This window comes from Diplotaxodon limnothrissa, linkage group LG13 (genome assembly GCF_057381915.1).
Source record: "Diplotaxodon limnothrissa isolate DT_005_m linkage group LG13, D_limnothrissa_male_GT1.1, whole genome shotgun sequence".
Classification (NCBI taxonomy): Eukaryota; Metazoa; Chordata; class Actinopteri; order Cichliformes; family Cichlidae; genus Diplotaxodon; species Diplotaxodon limnothrissa.
This window is the reverse complement of record NC_140608.1, coordinates 12,781,855-12,789,744: the sequence shown is the minus strand read 5'-3', so window position 1 is coordinate 12,789,744 and position 7,890 is coordinate 12,781,855.

The window sequence follows — 7,890 nt, the reverse complement described above, 5'->3', positions numbered from 1 at the left end:
TGCAGTGAACACAGCGTAGGGTCATGTGTTAGTGGTGGGAACAGTCATACGGTTATTGTTCATGTGTTCAACAGCAGAGGGGAAGGAACTGTTCTTATGGCGAGAGGTTCTGGTGCGAATGGACCGGAGCCTCCTGCCTGAGGGGAGCAGGTCAAACAGACTGTGTCCAGGGTGAGAAGGGTCAGCTGAGATCCGAGCTGCACGCCCCAGTGTCCTGGAGGTGTACAGGTCCTGCAGAGATGGGAGTCTGCAGCCAATCACCTTCTCAGCAGAGCGCACAACACGCTGCAGTCTCTGTTTGTCCCTGATAGTGGCTCCAGCGTACCACACGGTGATGGAGGAGGTTAGGATGGACTCGATGATTGCAGTGTAGAATTGCATCATCGTCCGTGTTGGCAGGTTGAATTTCTTCAGCTGCCTCAGGAAGTACATCCTCTGCTGGGCTTTCTTAATGACGGAGGTGATGGTGGGCTCCCACTTCAGGTCCTGGGTGATGGTGGTACCCAGGAAGCGGAATGAGTCCACAGAGGTGATGGGGGTGTCAGTCAGGATGATGGGGGGGAGTGGGGCTGTGTGCTTCCTGAAGTCCACAATAATCTCCACTGTCTTCTGGGCATTCAGCACCAGGTTGTTGTGGCTGCACCAGGACACCAAACGTTCAACCTCCCTCCTGTAGGCAGACTCATCCCCGTCCGAGATGAGTCCAATAATGGTGGTGTCATCTGCAAACTTGATTAGCTTGACAGACTGGTGGGTGGAGGTGCAGCAGTTAGTATACAGGGAGAAGAGCAGGGGAGAAAGAACACAGCCCTGAGGGGAGCCGGTGCTGATGGTCCGGGAGTCCGAGACATTCTTTCCCAGCCTCACATGCTGCTTCCTGTCCGTCAGGAAGTCAGTGATCCACCGGCAGATGGGATCAGGCACATTCATCTGGGAAAGCTTGCCTCGGAGATGGTCTGGAAGACTATAGACTTTATATAAAAAGTCATATAGACTTTATATAAAAGATGGATACAGCCACATGGTCACTGCCATCTTGATGTTTTTAAATCAGACTAAACTGGACCCCTCAGCAGTGTTTTGTGGGTGATGTTGTATAGTAACTAATATAGATATGTGTGGCATAAAGCTAGGGATGTGGCTGTTTTGAATGACAGGTGGGCTGACACTGGCTGCTGAAGTCAGTTTCTGTCAGTCTGCTAGAATTCACCTTTACTGATTCTAGCCACCTACTGGTGTTACTGAGCATAAATTAGCAGACATGTGTTGCATCGGTACAGTTTATGTTTCTGACCATGCTTGCTTTGGTAATTTAGTACCTAAATAAACTCACTATTGGCTCCAAAAGGAATAAATAAACAAATATTTTTTAAAATGCCAAAACTGGGGCTTCAAAATATGAAGATTTCTTTTATACATACTCTATGGTTACAATACCAAATTTCATCCAAAAAATAATTACAGCGCTGTGCGCATTTTTTTTTTTTTAACATTTTAATGAACTGATGTTCATGTTAGTAGGCACTAATAATTATGCATCTATTTCTCAGTGTTGCATTCATACATCCACTTTCTCATTAAAATATAATTCCAAAAAGCAAAGACATCAATGGACAAACTGCTAAAATCAGTGCTTTAGAAAAGGACTTTACTTTGTGTGAATGCCACTTTTTCTATGTCCCTTAAAAGAAAAAGAAAAGAAAGTACAGCTTAGGCTGACTGTATCGTCTCTTGTTTTGCAGGTATTCTGTCGTTAACAAATATTTCAGTCCAAGTCACTGAAGCCATGGCACTAGTGAGGCCATAAAGAACCAAATACAACTAAACCCCTAACTGCACAAATGGTGTGTGTGAAGCAGCACTACACAAATTTTGGTATTCCCTAGCTTCACAACGGGAAAAAATGCAGTTGAACCTCAATAATTTATCGCATATTACTGGGAAATCACGCAAAGTCACTCCATATGGTGCTGTCACTTTATGTTCTCCCCGGCCTGTTTTGGGTGCCAGGGAGAGAGGTAAGAGGTGTTTTGATGGTGAAAGCGAGTGCATGAAGAGGTGAGAAATGAGTAGTTTATTGGATGGCTTTGAGATTGGAAACGCATAATAGGATGAGGTCAGTTGTTAACACTGGCAAAAGGTGCCACGGGAGAGTGGCACAACCACACAAGGGCATTCATATAATATAGACGCATGCCACTCAAGAAACCACTCATCCAACAAGAATGTACACACTCAAACTAATTAGCAGAACCGCCCATCCAATGTGTGCATATCTGTTTATGTAAATTGTGCTGGTGTGGTATGCTGCTTAGTGCCACTGCATGTGGCTGTTGAAAACGTGCCAGGCCATAAACACTCCTTGCCTGGTACCCAACCACAGATGTCGTTTCAATAAGCCTTCAGTCGGGCTGAAAAATAAATCCTGGAGGTCCATACCTGTGTGATTACATTCTCTAATTATAGTTTGGAGCAGTAACTCCGAGATGACTGAATGAAACGGGCCCTCGGGGTGTTGTGAATGTAATTATATCCTGACAATTAATAGGCCCAGTCCTCAGAGAAGAGTTTGTTATATGATGACGCACCTGACCGTTTTTAGCTCACCAGGGAAGCCTTTGAATTATGACATAATTACAAGGGAAAACATGATATGCAAGGATGATAATTATCCCCAAGTACAGTAACAGTAAATGGCACTACCTTTTAGAATACGAGTTCATAACAGGGGAAAAGTTTAGATTTCTCCTCAGCACAGTGTTTAACATTAGCTGCTGGGCCAAAAGAGGAAATATCTTGGACCTGGAATGCATCATTTGTGGCCACAGATAATTTCATGAAAATGTTTCTTTATCCGGAGGAGTTTTGATATGTTGCTAATGCTCTGAGTATACACGCACACTGGCCAAGCACACATATTTAAATTGCTGGCAGGAGAGAAAAAGCTAAAAAAAGCTACCAGGTCATGCACGGAAATAGAAAGATTAAGAGACAAACATTTGAAAAATGACATGCTGCAATAAAATATATGACTTGTTATGTTTTCTGAGAATGTGCGGAGAAACTGAAGACGTTTTCTGGAGGAAGATGTACACTTTGTCATTCCGCAGCCCTTACCACACTGTGGAGAAGGAGTAGCTCCCCTGATGTTTGTTCTGTATAGTATAAATGCTCAAATAAACTCCCTGTTCTCCATCTACACCGGTGTTTTCACTTCCACTGCCTTAACAGACTTCTGCAGACTGTGTGGGCATGTGCAGACTATCCTTGATTGGCACGTCTTTCATTTTCCAGTAAGTGCTGTTGCAATCTTTAGGACAGCACATCATTTTACACCTATCTCTATCACAATAAACAGCACATTAACACCCACTTCATTAGGTATGCCTTGCTAGTACTGGGTTGGTCCCACTTTTTGTCTTCAGAACTGCCTTAATTCTTTGTGGTGCTGATTCAACAAAATGCTGGAAACATTCCTCAGAGATTTTGGTCCATACTGACATGATAGCATCACACAGTTGCTGCAGATTTGTAGGCTGCACATCCACATTTAAATACCCTGTTCCACCACATCCCAAAGGTGCTCTACTGCACTAACATCTGATGACTACCGAAGTCATTTAAGTACAGCAAACACACTGCCATGCTCAAGAAACCAGTTTGAGATGATTTGAGCTTTGTGACATAGCACATTATCATTCTCGAAGCAACCATCAGAAGATGTGATCATAAATGGATGGGCATGATCAGCAAAAATACTCAGGAAGGCTGTGGTGTTTAAATGATACTCTATTGGTACTAAGGAGCCCAAAGTGTTCCTAGAAAATATATATCACACAATTACAACAACACCAACAGTCTGAACTTTAGACAAAAAGCACGATGGATCCATGCTTTCATGTTGTTTATGCCTCGATTTCTTGTTCTTAGCAACCAGGAGTGGCACCCAGTTTGGTCTTCTGCTGCTGTGGCTCATCTGCTTACGGTTCAACATGTTGCTTTTCTGCATCACTTTCAGCTTTCCTATCAGCTCAAAACAGTCTGGCCATTTTCCTCTGACCACTGGAATCAACAAGGCACCCAGAAAAATTCTCTTTTTCTGAAACAGTCAGACCAGCAACAACCAAAGTGACTTAAATCACCTTTCTCCCCCCTTTTGATGCTCAGTTTGAACTTAACCAGGTTATCTGTCCATGTCTACGTGGTGAAATGCATGGAGCTGCTGCCATGTGATTGGCTGAATATTAGGTACACCTGTTCAACGTGGAGCAGTTGAACAGGTATACTTAATAAAGTGGCTAGTGATGTAGACTGGTGACCACATATTATTATTTACACTAACCTGAGCAGTGTAATTATCTAAAGTATAACTGTACGAATGAGCCTGTAAAACAGACCTGCAGGAAAATTTATAGAAAACTGCTCACCATGATTGTGAAAATTCACAACTTTGCATATTTGTCTTGAGCTTGCACTCACTTACACCCAATTTCATCCATCCTACTGTGTTGCTTGACATCTGCCCTGGATTTTCAACTGTTTTCATAATTTCTACTTCCCTGCCAGCCTTCCCAGGGCGTGAACACATGCTTGTGTGACAGCCACAAAGACAGGCAGGTGAGGGTAGGCCAAGGGTGGGCATGAGCTCTTGGTGTGCCAGTCAGTAATACTTTTCCTCAGGTCGAGGTGTACTCACCTGGAGGGTGTGTTACTGCTGGAAATCTCTGTAATGAACAGAAGGATGGATCCCTGCCTGATCAAATTCCACTGCAGCCCCATATCTTTGTTGCCTTCCAAAAATGTTCAGCATACCAGTGGGTTTTATTGACTTGTCAGAGCAGACAGCAGGAGTGCAAGCTCTGCCTTGTAAGGTGTGCAGTTAACAGGTTTTAAAGCAGGAATGTCTGCAGATCACTTTTTTTCATTTGTAATACGTTTGCGTGTTTTAGGTAAACGCAGTGATTAGAGCTACTGTAGAGCACACACTGGGAGAAAAGCAATTTAGAAGATAAAGTTATTATGTAAAGTTTTTACAGGACTCTATGCATTCCTGTGAAAAACTTACACCGCATGATTCAGTAGCTTGTAGAACCACCTTTAGCAAGAGTAACTTGAAGTAAACTGTTTTCTGTATGGCTTTCAAATAGATAAAGAGTGAGCCAAAATTCCTCCACAATGTGGAGGAATTTTGGCTCACTCTTCTTTACAACATTGCTTCAGTTCATTGAGGTTTGCAGGCATTTGTTATGCACGGCTCTTTTAAGCATTTCAGTTGAGCTGAGGACTTCGGGTCACCGCAGCACATTGATTCTAAACATTATCTTGTAGATTTGTTCTTATGCTTGAGATCATTGTCCTGTTGCCTCAGCCAGTTTTGGCCAAGCTGTTAGACAGATGGCCTCACACTTACAATACAGAGAAGTTCACAGTCGACTCAGTGACTGCAAGGTGGGCAGGTGCTTTATAACTCATATGCCATTTTCGGTTTTCACCAGCAGTGGCGTTGTGCATTATGGTCAAACATCTCCACTTTGGTCTCGTCTGTCCAAAGACATCTTATAGTTTGTTCAGATGCAAATTTGCAAACATAAGCTATGCTGCTATTTTCCTTTTAGAAAGAAGAGGCTTTCTCTTGACAGCTTTTCCAAACAACCCATACTTGTTCAGTATTTGTCGACTTGTTAACATTTAACATGCTAGCCGAGGTCTGTAGAGTCTAAAATGTAGCTCTTGGGTTTTTTGCAGTTGCTTGAATTGTTGCACACTCTGACCTTGAGGAGAATTTCCTGGGATGTCCATTCCTGGTAAGAATGTGGCATTGTGTTTACACACACTTGAATGCTCTGGACCAGCAAACTGCCAAAACTTTTGCTTTTGTGGACACAGTCACACTTGCTGATGATCAATTAATCAAGTGCATTTGGTGAGCAGGATATGACTCCTACTTATTCTCTTAATTCCTATAGAAGCAGTAATATATAACTGTGTTACACATGAAAATCTTGGGGAATAGAACTGCATATACTGAAGGAAAAAAAGTTTAAAACCTCTTGTTGTTGACACAGGACAAGACCTGACACAGGTTGAACCGTGTCAAGTCTACCAGTTTCAATAACCTAGATATTTGGAAGGCCTTTAAGGATTAAAAAAAAATGCTGTTGATTTTTTTTTTACATCACATAATAGCAGTGCATGAGAGGCACATACTGGGGCGCATGCAAAACTTTATAAAACATCTTCTTTTTTGAAAAGCAGTTCCTGTTATTTCCCACACTTCTGCAGGATGTGTGGCAAACATTTTTACTGACTGGAGAGGCTGCATGGCTTGACTCTCACTGGTGAGACTGAGTCAGGGAAAAGGAGATATGGTAAACTGCCAGTGATGACAGATGCTATTCCACTATCGCTCTTATAATGAGTTTAGCCTCTCTCCCCCTCTTTCTCTGTCTTCCTACTCTTTCCTCTCACCCCCTGTCCTGCAAATACAGTTAGCTGCATGACCATCCGCGATGAATGGCTGTTAACAGCTGCCTCTTTTTTGATAGTTGCCTGTGAGAGCATGTAATTGCATTTGGCCTTGGGTGTACATGCACTCATTAAACCGGTGTCAGTGCCCATTACATTCCTCAGGAGTGCAACTCAGGTAGAATGCAAATCCCAGGCAGGAACGGAGCGTGCTCCCAGGATGTTTCAGCGCAGAGAAGAAAAACACTTTGGAGCTCAGATCAAAAAGAAAACCATGAATTATTATCGGTTTGGGTGTTTTCCTGTTTAAACTCTCCAGGGGAACTGTTCAGTCATTCTGATGAACATAAATACAAATTGAATTCAACACAAATAAAATTCAATAATTGTATCTAAAATAGATCCCAGAATAACCCTGCCAAAAATCTCACTATCAGTAGTAAGAGGATGTGTTCGGCTGAAATAATTGAGCTGGTCCAAGTTGTTAAGGCTCAGAGGGGATAAGATCTGCTATGCTGGGATTGGATCCATGCTGGGATAAGATGCAGAATTCCAAAAATGCCCATCTACATGCCAAGATTCTGTGTTAGACCCATTTGGTTACACTGAACCGCCTTATCTCTTTGCATATTATTTGGATACTGCTAACAAAACACATACATAAATATATTAAAGGCAAAGCATGTTTCAGTGACATTTATCTGAACATTCTAATGTGACTACAGAGGAAGGCGTTTTGAACTGTTATGGAAGTGGCAAACACTAAAACTAACAACCTACAGATTCCTCAAAACCTCCAAAACAGGCTTAATGTTCTCGACGGCTTTCATGTTCTGTATCCATCAGTTATTGTGACACACTGTGTGAGACAAATCATCAATCGTGTAACATCCAGTGAGATGCGATTGTCTGCCTGAATTCCACAATATTACTGCAGAGACAAAGAAGCCACGACATCTCATACAAGAGACTCATTAATGGACTTTAACGCCTGCCGCCCTGCTTATTCCCCAATCACATTATGACATGTTAATGTACTCGGAGGATGAAAGCAAATCAACGAGCAACGGCATGGCGTTTGTTTGGGGTTGCACGAAGGAAATATTAAGGATACTGCAGGCGTATAATGACCCCTAGTGGAAGAACTCCGCACGCACATCTGCGTGCGCACTGTCACAACCACACCCCTAAAAAACAAACAAAAAAAGGTAAAAGCATGAAAAATTCAAAATATGTCTCTAGGAATCTAAAGGTTGTTCATATATTTGCTCTCTGATCACTCAAAAAAAAAAATTAAAATAAAAAATAGCTGTTGCAATTTTAGGATTAAGTAGAACAATGACGGGTGCAGTGCTGTAACTCTCCGACAGATGGCAAAGTCTGCCCAATTCATACCGTGACACGGGCGTTATCCCTAAACTAGGC